The sequence below is a fragment of the Lepus europaeus genome, chromosome X, assembly GCF_033115175.1.
Source record: "Lepus europaeus isolate LE1 chromosome X, mLepTim1.pri, whole genome shotgun sequence".
In the NCBI taxonomy this organism is placed as follows: Eukaryota; Metazoa; Chordata; class Mammalia; order Lagomorpha; family Leporidae; genus Lepus; species Lepus europaeus.
The window spans coordinates 25,158,879-25,173,557 of NC_084850.1; positions in this window are offsets into that span (position 1 = coordinate 25,158,879).

The window sequence follows — 14,679 nt, forward strand, 5'->3', positions numbered from 1 at the left end:
ATTTAGATCTTTGATCTATTTTAGATTGATTTTTGTATAAGGTATAATATAGGGTCTTGTTTCATACTTCCGCCTGTGGAGTTCCACTTTCCCCTCACCATTTGTTGAACAGACTGTCCTCTCTCCAGGGAATGATTTCAGCTCGTTTGTCAATGATCAGTTGGTTGTAGATGTGTGGATTAATTTCTGGGGTTTCTATTCTGTTCCATTGGTCTACATGTATATTTTTGTGCTGGTACCAGGGTGTTTTGATTATAACTGCCCTGTATTATGTCTTGAAGTCTGGTATTGTGATGCCTCCAGCTTTGTATTTGTTGTCTAAAATTGTTTTAGCTACTCAGGGTCTCCTGTGTTTCCATATGAATTTTAGCATTGCTTTTTCTAGATCTGAGAAGAATGTCATTTATATTTTGATTGAGATCACATTTAATCTTAAATTGCTTTCATTAGTATGGGCGTTTGATGAAATTACTTCTTCCAATCCACAAACATGGAAGATTTTTCCATTTTTGTGTGTCTTCTATTTCTTTCTTTAATGTTTTGTAACTTTTATTGTAGAGATCTTTCACCTCTTTGGTTAAAGGTATTTCAAGTTTTTTGTAGCTGTTGTGAATAGGGCTGATTTTACATGTTCTTTCTCAGCCATGGCCTTGTCTCTGTTTACATATTGATTTTTGTGTGTTGATTTTATATCCTGCCATTTTAACAAACTCTCTTATGAGTTGTAATAGCCTCTTAGTGGAGTTTTTTGATTTCCCTATACCTCCATATATATAGAATCATGTCACCTGCATATAGCGATAATTTGGCTTCCACCCTTCCAATTTGTATCCCTTTGATTTTTTTTCTCATCTAATGAACTATACTGGACATCAGTGGTGAATGTGGGCATCCTTGTCTGGTTCAGGATCATAGTGGAAATGCTTCTAACTTGTCCCCATTCAATATGATCCTAGCAATGGGATTGTCATATATTGTCTTTATTTTTTTTACAAAAAAAGATTTATTTATTTATCTGAAAGTCAGAGTTACAGAGAGGCAGAAGCACTCCCCAAATGGCTGCAATGGCCAGAGCTGGGCAGTTCCAAAGCCAGGAGCCAGAAGCTTCTTCAGGGCCTCCCATGCAAGTACAGGGGCCCAAGCCATACTAGAGAGCTGAATCAAAAGTGGAGCAGCCAATGCCCATATGGGATGGTGGCACTGCAGCTAGCAGTTTACCTGCTATGCCACAGTGCTAGCCCCCATATATTGAATTGATTGTGTTGAGGAATGTTCCAATTTGCTTAAAGTTTTTTTTTAATTTCATTTAATGAATATAAATTTCCAGTGTACAGCTTATGGATTACAATGGCTTCCCCCTCCCATAACTTCCCGCCCACCCACAACCCTGCCCTCTTCCGCTCTCTCTCCCCTTCCATTCACATCAAGATTCATTTTCAATTCTCTTTATATACAGAAGATCAATTTAGTATAAAGATTTCAACAGTTTGCACCCACATAGAAACACAAAGTGAAACATACTGTTTGAGTACTAGTTATAGCATGAAATCAAAATGTACAGTACATTAAGGACAGAGATCCCACATGAGGAGCAAGTGCACAGTGGCTCCTGTTGTTGACCCAACAAATTGACACTCTAGTTTATGGCGCCAGTAACCACCCTAGGCTGTCGTCATGAGTTGCCAAGGCTATGGAAGCCTTCCAAGCTTGCCGACTCTGCTCATATTTAGACAAGGTCATAAAAGACAGAGTGAGGATAGTAACCAATGATCCTAAGAGTAGCATTTACCAGGTTTGAACAATTATACAGCATTAAGTGGGGAAGAGGACCATCAGTACACACAGGTTGGGAGTAGAGCCATTGGAGGTAGAGTAGAGGTTATGATTACAAAGGAATCAGGCCCAAGTGCACTAGACAGGGTCTAGAACAAAGGACAGAGTCATTATTAGAGGAGCTAAGAAAGGTGCTGTCTAAGCTACAATGAAGTTTTCTGATTGAGAGGCAAATAGAACCTGATAGAAGGGGCTTGATAATAATCTGGTGGGCTTTAGGCCTTGTAAATTCAGAGGCCCAGACCTATCTATCTCTTCACATGGGGTATATCCTAAGGGAGGTGTGAACCTCCTAGGGGAAGGCACTCTGTTGACTTTCATTACTTGGCTGGCCTGGGAGGAGAGCTGGCCAGGTAAAGGCAGGTGGCATCTCTAACAAGAAATTTACAGTTCTGCCTGCAATGTTGCTGACCCTACTTGACCATCCCCTCAGCTGCAGTGGTCACTTTGGAAGCTGGGCTGAGTGAAGGGCTTTTCAGCTTAGAGCCAATAAGATCTGTGGCTCTGACCTGGGCATCCTTCGACTCCAGGGCAGGTCCATTTCCAGTGATCCAACTCTTGGCAGAGCTGCCAGGGCTCTTCACAAGCTGACTTCTGCTGAAGCCCAGGCTTACCACATTGAAAGCCACTGCAGTGGACTGGCCTGTTGGGTCTCCTTGAGGGAAGATCACTGTACAGATCAACGATTAATAGGCCTGCCACCCATTGCTTCTGATGCCTAGCTTTCTTTTCCTCCTGGTTTGTGTTAAAGCAGACCAGAGGATGCAAGTCAAGGGAGTGCCCAAGTCCCATCTATAAACTTCGGTGGCCTGAACTACAAGTCTATAGTCACAGGAATGTTCTGTAGTAGTTTTTCTAAGGTAGACAATGCCCATGAGGAAAATTATGTTCTCACTTTAAAACTTTCTTTCCCTTTGGTCTGAAAGGGAGGTTTTTTCTACTTACTGTATACTTCGCTGATGGCTAAGTCAATCTAGCTATGAGATGAGATTATTATTTAAACTCTTATTTTGGCTATGCTATTACAGAAAAATGTTAGCCATCTCTTTTATAAGGTCTAAAGATTAAATTGTGCATCCTACAGATTCCTTCATAATAGAATTAGTTTCCTACCTTGAAGAGAATAGAGAAATGAAAGAACAAGTTGGGCTTACAATAGAGAAATGAGGGAGCAAGTCCTAGATCGCTTGCTGACAATAGCAATACCACATGAATACTAAGCAAACCGTTTCAACCATTAGATAACAACTTAAGAAAACATTTACCAGAAGGTCCAATGCCTTCTATAAAGTTTAAGAATCATGTATTTGGAAACACCTCTTCAATATCTAACATGGTGTAGTTTGTTTAACCAGTAAACTTAAGCACAACCATATAAAATGTTTTTAGTTTCTTTTTACCAACAAGTTTAAAACATATGATACACAGATTCAGGTCACACAAAATGTATCTTTGATTGATTTTAGCAGCTTAAATTTATGGACAATCTTATCTATAAGCCATTTAAAACTCTTAATAAAATTTCCCCATGTGGACATACAATATGTACACACATATAATATAGCATAATAGACCAATATAGCAATTTTAATAATAGCTTTTAAAATCTTTAACTCTTTTTGTCGATTGCCAATTGATTTGAATTGCTTTTTGTTTTTAGTAACCTCAGTTAACCATACTTTCTCTCAGTTGGTACTGTTAATACATTATTGGCTTCATCTGTTTACAGAGCCATCCCAAAGTACTGAATACTATAGAAGTGGCTGGAAAAAGTCCATAGGAACCTATAGGAGGACAGCTAAACACAGAACCAACAACACTTTAGTTTTATGAGCAGCAAATCATATATAACTGTGGATGACAAAAGACTTTAAGTCACCAGGTTTAACATTATAAACTCATCAACCAACAAGAGGCACTTGCTTACTTCACAGTATTTTTGAAAGCACCTATAGGATTTCACAAGTATTTAACCCTTTAGGCCTCTGGGGCTTTCTCATTAAGATAACTAGCATGTCTAGTAACACAAAATCATTAGACTTTTTAATTCTCAATCATTTGTATTAATAGCATTTTCCATTATAGAAACTTAAAGTTTGGTACCACATCACATCTTGACAGTACTTCTAATATAATCCAAATAGCCTGATTAGTTGGTGTCTCTATAAGATGAGAGACATAGGTCCTTCGATTTTTTCAGTTGGGCCCAAACTGGAAAAACCAAAGTCCAGGATTTACTGGAAATTTTAGAGTCCAGATTGTTTGAAACTTTGATTTTTTGAATGCCTGTCAAGAATGCCAAGAAGGCTCAAAATCCAAAATATCTGGTTGAAATAAGATTCTTAAAATCATGACATAACATAGACCAAATTTGATCATTGTTACAAGGTGATTATTCAAATCTCTGAAAATAAGCACATATTTAAATAACCCATAGCTCTTAATAAAAATTCAGCTGTTTTTAAACAATTAGAATTTAACAGACGTCAAGAGAACATAATAGATTACTTTAACACATTGCTTTAACAGAGCATCAGATTTTAATTCTATGTCAAAGAAAAAATGAGCTTCCTGTGATCTTTTGCTGTGAGGTTTCCTTCCTTTACCTTCTTTCATATTGGTGACCATGTTTCTGTGTTTCTGTGTGTAACACATCTTTAAGCATCTTTTGCAGGGCAGGATGAGTGGCAACAAATTCTTTCAGTTTCTGTTTGCTATGAAAAGTCTTAATATCACCTTCATTCACAAATGAGAGCTTTGTAGGATATAATATTCTGGGCTGGCAGTTTTTCTCTCTTAGTACCTGGGCTATGTCTCGCCATTCCCTTCTAGCTTGTAGGGTTTCTGATGAGAAGTCTGCTGTGAGTCTAATTGGAGATCGTCTGAGAGTAATCTGACGTTTCTCTCTTGCACATTTCAGGATCTTTTCTTTATGTTTCACTGTGGTGAGTTTGATTACAACATGTCGTGGTGAGGATCTCTTTTGGTCATGTTTATTAGGGGTTCTATAAGCTTCCTGTACTAAGATGCCTCTGTCCTTCTCCAAACCTGGGAAATTTTCTGCTAGTATGTCACTGAAAATGCCTTCTAATCCTTTCTCCCTCTCCATGCCTTCAGGAACTCCTAGAACCCGAATGTTGGGTTTTTTAATAGTATCCTGTAGATTCCCGACAATATTTTTTAGATTTCTAATTTCTTCTTCTTTTCTTAGGTTTGCCTGTTTCCTTTCCTGTTCTCTGTCTTCTAAGTCTGATATTCTCTCTTCTGCTTCGCCCATTTTGTTTTTAAGGCTCTCTAATGTGTTTGTCATTTGATCTATTGAATTCTTCATTTCATTATGATTTCTCGTCACTATCACAGTTTCTTGTTCCACTAATTGTTTCATTTCATTTTGATTCCTCCTTAATATTTCATTTTCACGAGAGAGATTTTCTATCTTGTCCATTAAGGATTTCTGTAGTTCAAGAATTTGTTTTTGAGAACTTCTTAATGTTCTTATCAGTTTTTTGAGATCCTCTTCTTGCATTTCTTCTATCTCATCATCTTCATAATCTTGAATTGGGGTGTCTTTTTCATTTGGGGGCATCATAGTGTCTTCCTTGTTCTTGTTACCTCGGTTTTTGCGTTTGTTGTATGGCATGCTGGAGATATTTGGTTTCTTCACTGTGGTGTTTTTTCTTGTTATACTATGGCTCTATATTAAGTGGACTGTCTGCTTTCGGTGGAGCCTTAGAGGCTTGAGATGAGTGTGGACTGAGAGCTGTGTTTGGTTCCTCAGGTTTGAGGGTGTGTCAAAGGTGACACTCCCAGGTCAGGCGTGGTAAATCTCTCTTTCTTTCTTTTTTTTTTTTTTTTTTGATTCAAAAGGGAAGTAATTCCACACAGCTGAACGTAATTGGAGGTAGTTAGCAGGCAAATGATATACCCACAGGAGCCAGAGATTGGAAGCTCTTTCCCAAGGACCACACAGGAAATCTCTGCTGCCCTCAGTGTGGGCTCCAGCTCTCCTGCAGTCTCCCACTGGGTTGCCAAGTTAGATGCTAATCTCCTGTTATTTCACCCCTCCCCCCAGAGTCAGGTTTTTCTGCTAGGCTCAGGGCCGGTGCAGACCGAGGTCGCCCTGCTTATGACGTATGTCCAAAATGGCGCCTGCTCTTTGTCTTGCTAGCCTTGAGGGGTGAGTGGAGAGAGAGAAACTCGGGTCCGTATCGGTCACTTTTTTTTTTCCTCTCTTCTAGCTAGCCTGGTGAACTTTTCCCCACGGAGTTTCAAGCCTCGTTCCCTCTAGTCTCCTTTTTCCACTTGCCCACTGGTGTCTCGGGCTATTGAGGTTCGGCTCACCTTGCGTTCCAGCGCTGGTGCGTTGAGTCTGCCGCTGGTGTCCCGAACTTGGGCTCCCACGCTCTCCACGCAGGTCCACTGTGAATCACTGGTTCCGGAAGAGTTTCCTCTGCTGTTTCTTTCCCTACTCTTCCTTGACCCTGCAGTATCTCCACTTTTATTAACCTGTGTCTTGCCGAACTATCAATGTGCTCCCTACCTATTCCTGCACCTTGCCGCTCTCCCTTGCTTAAAGTTTTTATAATGAAAGAATGTTTATTTTACCAAATGCTTTCTTGGCATCTATTGAGGTAATCATATGGTTTTTATTCTTCAACTTGTTAATGTGATGTATCATATTTATTGATTTGCATATTTTGAACCATTCCTGCATACCAAAGATAAATTCCTCTTGGTCCAAGTGAATGATCTTTCTGATGTGTTGTTGGTTTCTATTAACTACTATTTCATTGAGAATTTTTTATTCTGTGTTAATCAGTGATATTGGTCTAGTTTTCTTTCTCTGTTGTATCTTTCTCTGGTTTAGGAATTAAGGTGATGCTGGTTTTATAGAAGGAGTTTTAGAGAATTGCCTCCATTCCATTATTTTAAATAATTTGATAGAATTAGAATAGTTCTTTCAAAGTTTTACAGGATTCAGCAGTGAAGCTTGGGGTTTTCTTTGTTGGGAGGATCTTCATTACTGATTCAATCTCTGTCATGGTTATTGGTCTATTGAGATTTTCTATGTCTTCATTCCTCCATTTTGGTAGATTGTATATGTCCAGAAATCTATCCATTTCCTCTAATTTTCCAATTTGTTGGCGTATAGCTGAGGATTCTATTTATTTCTGTGGTTTCTGTGGTAACAGCTCCTTTTTAATCTCTGATATTATTGATTTGTTCTTCTCCCTCTTTTTTTGGTTAGTTGTTCCAATGGGGTAACATTTCTGTTTATTTTTTCCAAAAAAAGCTCTTCATTTCATTGATCTTTCATATTTTTTCATTTCAATTTTATTTATTTATTCTGTACTTTTAATTATTTCTTTCCTCCTACAAATTTGGGGTCTGATTTATTGTTGTTTTTCTAGGATCTTGAGATGCATTGACAGATCATTTATTTGAAGCCTTTCCAATTTCTTAATGTAGACACTAATTGCTATAAACTTCCACCTTAATACTGCCTTTGCTGTACCCCATAAATTTTGATAGAAAGTGCTGCCATCTTCATTTGTTTCCAGGAATTTTTTTATTTCCCTTTTGATTTCTACTATGGCCCACTCACTGTTCATTCAGGATCCCACAGAGAGAGGGCACAAGGCTCCCACGGTCACAGGGTGCCAGAGATCTACTCTCAGCCCCAAGTGCCTGCCCACTCCACCAAGAGAATAGAAGCATTCCTAGAGCCAGCTGCCCGTGAGTGCTGAACCTTGGCAATTTGAGCCCTAGAGCCTGCAGCAAGGTTGGAGGATGAGAGCTTCCCAGAACCCTGAGTGGATGCCCAGCCCCTGCCAATCATCCAGGTAAGACTCAAAGTCATTGGGGAATGCGAATTTTTCCCTCCAATAAAATGCCCTAGGTATGAACGAGAGAGCTGCCATAGCCCCTACTGGCATGAAGATGGTGCTGTCTCCCTGTTCACCGGGCGCCCTTGTTGGGGGCTGTGGAGAAAGAAATGTGCTTTTCTTTCATGGGGCTTTGCTAGGGCTCCAACCGGACTCCAAGTCAGTGTGGTCTGCTAGGTTCTCCTGGTAGTATCACCAGCGACAAGGTTGCCACAGTCTGCTCTCACTTGGCTTTCAGAAGCTGCTGCCTCTTCCATCCCCTGCTGCACGTGTCGCAGCGGTGTCCCTGCTCACTGTGTGTGTGTACTGTTCATGCTGCTCCACAGTGTCTCTCTTTTTTCCTGTAGAATTTCCCCTGCAAACTTCTCTCCAATTCTCCCCTGGAAATCTACTTCCTCTGCTTTCCTTCTGTTATCTCCCCCTGGTCAAATCAGTCTTTTCCCTGTTCAGCCATCTTGTAATCTCCCATATAAGACTTCTTGAAGACAGATCACAAGTCAAAGATGACTACTGAGAACCACAAAACATTGCAGATGTATTCATTTTCTTTGTTATTGGAAACATGTGGAAGTATCTAGAATTATACTGTGGCAATTCCCAGGGAGCACAGCTGCTCTCTTCAGGACAGGCAGGCAGCAAGGTGGAGAGTGTGAGGCAGGAAATAAACTTGTCTTTTAATTCCATTTTTCCCACCAACTTTTTGAAGTCCCTTTGTCTACAAATTCAAAGGATATAAGGAAGTAGGAAATCCCATACATTTTTGGTAGGAAGGTAAAATAGTACAGAGACTGTTTAAAAAGTGATTGGCAGTTTCTCAAAAAATTCAACATAGTCAGCATATGAGATTCCAGAAATAATGAAATTCCAGAAAGTCCACTCCTAGGTACATGCTTAAGAGAAATGAACATGGGACCAACGCTGTGACGCAGCAGGTTAAAGCCCTGGCCTGAAGCGTCAGCATCCCATATGGGCACCGGTTCTAGTCTCGGCTGCTCTTCTTCTGATCCAACTCTCTGCTATGGCCTGGGAAAGCAGTACAAGATGGACCAAGTCCTTGGGTCCCTGCACACCAACATGGGAGAACCGGAAGGAGCTCCTGGCTCCTGGCTTCATATTGGCACAGCTCCAGCCGTTGCAGCCATCTGGGGAGACCTCTCTCTGTCTCTACTTCTCTCTGTAACTCTGTCTTTCAAATAAATAAAATAAATCTTTTAAGAGAGAGAGAGAAAGAAAGAGAGAGAAATGAACACATAATTCCATGCAAAAATTCATACATGAGTGTTCACAGCAGCAATATTTATAGTAGGAAAAAATGGAAATACCCCATCTGATAATTAATGCCCAGAGAAATAAAACTCTAAAAATATTCAGAACAAAACAACAGAAAGCAGGACCAGGTGAGGCAACTGAGGAGTTTAAGGTACAAAGTTTGAGGATGCTCGCACTCCCAGAAAATGAGTTCCTTCCTAACTCTTATGCCTGACGTCCCACATCTCCACACCGTAGTGTCCCTTGCTGAGAGAGTCATCTTGTGATTTAGGGATTTCTTAGAAAGGACATCAAGAGCAATATCCACAAAAATCTTTTTAAATGAGAACTTGGCTTCACTAAAATTTTAAAATTCTGCCCTTCAAAAGACATGATGAAGAATGTGAAAATCAAGTCATAGATTGGAAAACAAAATTATCCAGATTGTTCAAAAGTACTATTAACAGTCACAAATTTCAGTTGAAAATTGTGCAAAAGATTTAGATAAATTTGTTCCAAAGAATAGGGAAAAATACAAAAAAAAGTTTTACATCATTAATTACTAGATAAGTGCAAGTTAAGTATGACATAGCCACTCATTTAAATATCATTCAATATTGAAAAGGAACAAAGTTCTGATAACATGTTACAACATAGGTAAATCTTGAAAACATGCTACAAAGAAGCCGTTCACGAAAGATCACTTATGACATAATTCTACTTGTTTGAAGTATCCAGAATAGGCAAATCTATAGAGATAGAAAGTGGTTTGGTGATTGCCTAGGCTTGGGAGATGGGAGAAATAGAAAATGACTGCTAATGAGCACAGGACTTGTTTTCGAGGTGAAGAAAATACTATTTATTGAAATTTTGGCAATGCTTGCATAACTCTGTGAGTTTACTAAAAATATTGTGTTGTACATACTGATAAATTGTAAGATATGAACATTATATCTAAATAATATTTTTAAAATAGCCATGAGATTTCCACTCAGCTCAAGATCAGAAACCTTTTCTTTCCAAGCTCCTCCATGTGAAGCACAACACTGGAAATAATGCAAAAGCCAGCTCTAAAGGAGTTCTGCAGGGTGGAAGATGAAAGTGCACTGGTTTGGAATGCAGGACTGAAGGAGCAACACAGTGGCAGGACATCTTATGACCTCTCACCAAAGATAAAGATGACCCAAGCCTGATATTTCTTGACAACAAGAAGTGGCCCGCATAGGCTCATTTTGCCTCTGGACAAAATGTAAATGATACCTATAACAGGTGAGCCAGATGGCACTGCAAATCAATAACAGAAAAATCTTGCAACACTTGGAAACTGAGCCAACCTTGGGTCAAGGAGACTGTCTCAAGGAAAATCTTTTAAAATGCATAAAACTGAATTAACATGAAAATACAACACATCAATAACTGTGGTACACTCTTAAAACAGCGCTAAATGAAAATATATAGCACTGAATACTTACGTTAGAAAAGAGAAAAATCAATAATATAAGTTCCTATCTAAAAAAAGTAGAAAAAAAAGAAGAGAAAGACAAACCAGATGCAAACAGAAATGAGGAAATAATAAAGATACCAGCAGAAATAAATGAAATTGAAAACAGCAATACAATAGAGAAAAATCAATAAAACAAAAAGCTGCTTCTTTGAAAAGAGCAATAAAATTGAAAAATCTCCAGCAAGATTGACAACTAGAAAAGAAAAAAGACATAAATCACTAATAACAGGAATGAAACACACTATATCACTGTAGACCCTGCAGCCATTCAAAGGATAATAAAGTAATACTAGCAACAAATTTATGCTCATAAATTCTACAACCTAGATGAAATAGACCTATTATTAAAAACTCCAAAATTCACCCAAATTAAAACAGATAATCTGAATAGGCTTTAATCTCTAAAGAAATTATATTCATAATTTTTAAAACTCCCAAAAAAAGAAATCTCTGGTCTCAGATGGCTTCACTGGAAAACTTGACCCAATATTTAACAAAGAACTAATGCCAGTTATACACAATATCTCCCAGACAACAGAAGAGTTACCAATCACCAATTCATTTTATGAGGCCAGTATTATCTTAATACCAAAACCAAATAAAAAACAATACAAAAGAAGAAAACTAGATATCATTAATCTAGGCACAAAAATCTTCAAAAAATTAGCATACTGAATATATCAATGTGAAAAATCCCAAGAACCATGACCAAGTAGAATTGATTCTAGACATGTGAGCAGATTGAATATTCACAAATCAGAAAATGTATCAACAAGCCAAAAGAAAAGTCATATGATAATATCAACAGATGCAGTAAAAGTGTTTCACAAAATTCAGCCTCTATTTATGACTTTTAAAAATTCTCAGCAAGTTAGAAATGAAGAGGAACAACCTCAATTAAATAGAAAACATCTACAAAAGACCTACACTTAATATAATTCAATGGTGAAAGACTGAATGTGTTTTCCTCAAAGACTGAGAAAATGTGAGGATATCTCCCTATTTTTATTCGAAGTTCATAATACTGAAAAAGTCTAGTTGCTGCTTTTAGATACAAAAAGGAAATAAAACGCATATGTATTGGAAGGGAAGATATTACCCTGTCACAATCTGCACACATAGAAAATCCAAAGTAATCTCCAAAAAACACAAATGCCCTTTTAGAGCCAATAAGTAAGTTCATCAAGTTTGCAGAATACATGATCAGCACACAAAAATCAATCCAATTTCCACACACTAAAAATGAAAATGCAGAAATTGACATTAGAAGTATAATATTGGATATTTAGTTCCAATTATAACATGTAAAGTGCTTGGAAGTTGTTATTCCTGTCTACAATGAGAAAACTCTGGACAAACTAAAAATCAACATCTTTTCTTGTTACCCCTCAGAAAACTGAGATCCCATAGCAAACTCCCATCCTTAAATCGGGAAAGGACAGCACAATCAATGATAGACAGCAACTAAAGCTATCAGGAGGTAAAAACATTTAAATAGTAATTGTGAAAAGTTGCTGAAGGCTGAACGTGGACTAGTGTGGGAGAGGGAAACTCATAAGACCCAGAGTCTTAGGATAGCCCCCACATTTTTATGTACTTTCCCTCTAGGAAACCCACCAGGTTCCCACGATAAGGATACAGTAGCTAAGAAAAACCCCCTCATGTCTCCGGAAAGGAGAATAAAGAGTAACCTATTATGAAATAGGTCTGGGGCCTTCTCCATAACAAAGGCCAACTCATCAGGTTTGCCTTTGTCATTCTCTCACTTTGTCCCAGCTGAGAAGCCAACTTGTCTACACTTCAGCATCCTCCAGCCTTCCTGCCTCAAGTAAGGGAAAAATAGTCAACCAGGGTCAGAGTTGCAAGGAAATAGATTAGAAAAACTGCAGCCAAGGAAGGAAGTAGGGAACTGGATGAAAAAAGCTCGATCACCGTAGCAACACTTGTAAAGGTCACAGCCCAGAGGCACAGATCCATTAAAAGACAAATTTAATTAGATGGTTATAAAAGTTTTCCCCTAATCCACATCTTAACACTGCACTAACTGGGCTCCAGTATAATTTCAGTGTATCATGGCTATGCAAGACATAGACTCTCAGAGGAGTACTTAAGAAAGTGCAAGGCCAATTGGGGAAACAAACACAAGAACACTAGGAAAATTTAGAGCCTGAGTCACCTATAGTTACAGAAAAAAATTCAGTAAGCCCCAAACTGCCGGCCAGTTGAACATAAATTCTTGACTAGAGGCTTATATTAACTTAATTCCTAATAACAAATGCTTGTTCGGCTTTCAACAAAAATTACAGAGGTACACCAAAAGGTAAGAAAGATCATAGGCTAAAAAGATGATATACATCAGAACAAGCCTCAGATATATTACAGATGTTGGGATTATCAGAAAAGTGTTTTAAAATCAGACATATAGGCCGGCGCCGTGGCTTAACAGGCTAATCCTCCACCTTGCGGCTCCAGCACACTGGGTTCTAGTCCCGGTTGGGGCGCCGGATTCTATCCCGGTTGCCCCTCTTCCAGGCCAGCTCTCTGCTATGGCCTGGGAAGGCAGTGGAGGATGGCCCAAGTCCTTGGGCCCTGCACCCGCATGGGAGACGGGGAGAAACACCTGGCTCCTGGCTTCGGATCAGCGAGATGCGCCGGCCGCAGCGGCCATTGGAAGGTGAACCAACAGCAAAAAGGAAGACCTTCCTCTCTCTCTCTCTCTCTCACTATCCACTCTGCCTGTCAAAAAAAATCAGACATAAATTTTAATGTTAAGAAGTTTAATGAGCAAAAGTAGACAACACGCAAGAACTGATAAGCAATGTCAGCAGAGAGATGAGAATTCTACATAAGAATTTCTTAAATGCCAGAAATAAAAAAAAAACTATAGAACAAATGTAAAATGAATTTACTGACATACATCTTGTTTCTTTTTATGAATATTATTACCAGTAACAATATTTTGATTAGCATGTCATAATTGTACACTTCCTGGGGGTACAGTGGAATATTTTAAATAGATACATACTGTGTAAACAGATCAAATCCATTAATTAACATTTCCATTTCCTTATCATTTATTTTACAGTTTCCTAGCTCCTCTTTTCCAGGTCTTCATGCAGTGTATCATTATTGTCATGAACTTTAGTCACCCCACTGCTGTGGAACACTAGAACTTGTTACTTCCACCTGGCTGTGTTTTGGTACCCTTTATCCATATTGTCACCAATGACAAGATTTCATTCTTTTTAATGGCTGATTAATATTGAATTGTGTATCAAACTGAAACCCAAAAAGAATGAAAAAAAAAGAGAGGGGAAGTATATCCAAGAAATGTGAGACATTTTCACAAAATATAACACAGGCAAATGGATTACCAGAAGTAGAAGAAAGTGTGATGTACTATTTGTAAAGTCCCATTTGTACTAATAATAGCAGAAAACTTTCCAAAAGTATTGATAGGCACCAAGCCACAGATCCAGGAAGTTCAAAGAACACCAAGATGGATAAGTATTCAAACTACCACATTTAGACATATCGTATTCAAGCTGCAGAAAAGCAAAGATAAGAAGAAAATCATGAAAGAAATCACTGGGAAAAAACACTTTGCCTAGAGAAACAAAAGTAAGAACTACAATGAATTTCTCACCAGAAACCATACAGAAAGTGAAAGCAGGGAAATAGTTAAAGGGGTGAAAGAATACTACATGCAATGAAATTATCCTTCAAAGGGGAAAGAGGGGGCAAAAGGACTTTCAAGAAGAACAAAAAAAGAAGAGAATTCATACCCGCAGCACTTCCCTACAAGAAATATTAAGTCTTTTCAGGTAGAAGAAAAATAATACAGATCAGAAATTCACATCTGCACTTAAAAAAGAAAAAATATTGGACAAGGAATAAATGAGGGTTAAATAAAAACCTCTGTTTTTATTATTCTTAGTTGGTCTAATAGTTAATTGTTTAAAGTAATATAATAATTCAAGAGGTGATTACAGCATAGGAATTAGTGAAATGAATGAGAACATTATCTGAAGAGATAGGAGACAGGAATTGAGAATAAAATGTTATATGATACATGCACCTAATAGGAACTAGTACTATGCTAATGCAAGGTGGGTTTAAATTTGTTAAAACACATGTTATAAACTTTAGGGCAACCTCTGGAAAAATTTTAAAAGAAGTATTATTGGTACTCTAAATAGGAGCTAAAAT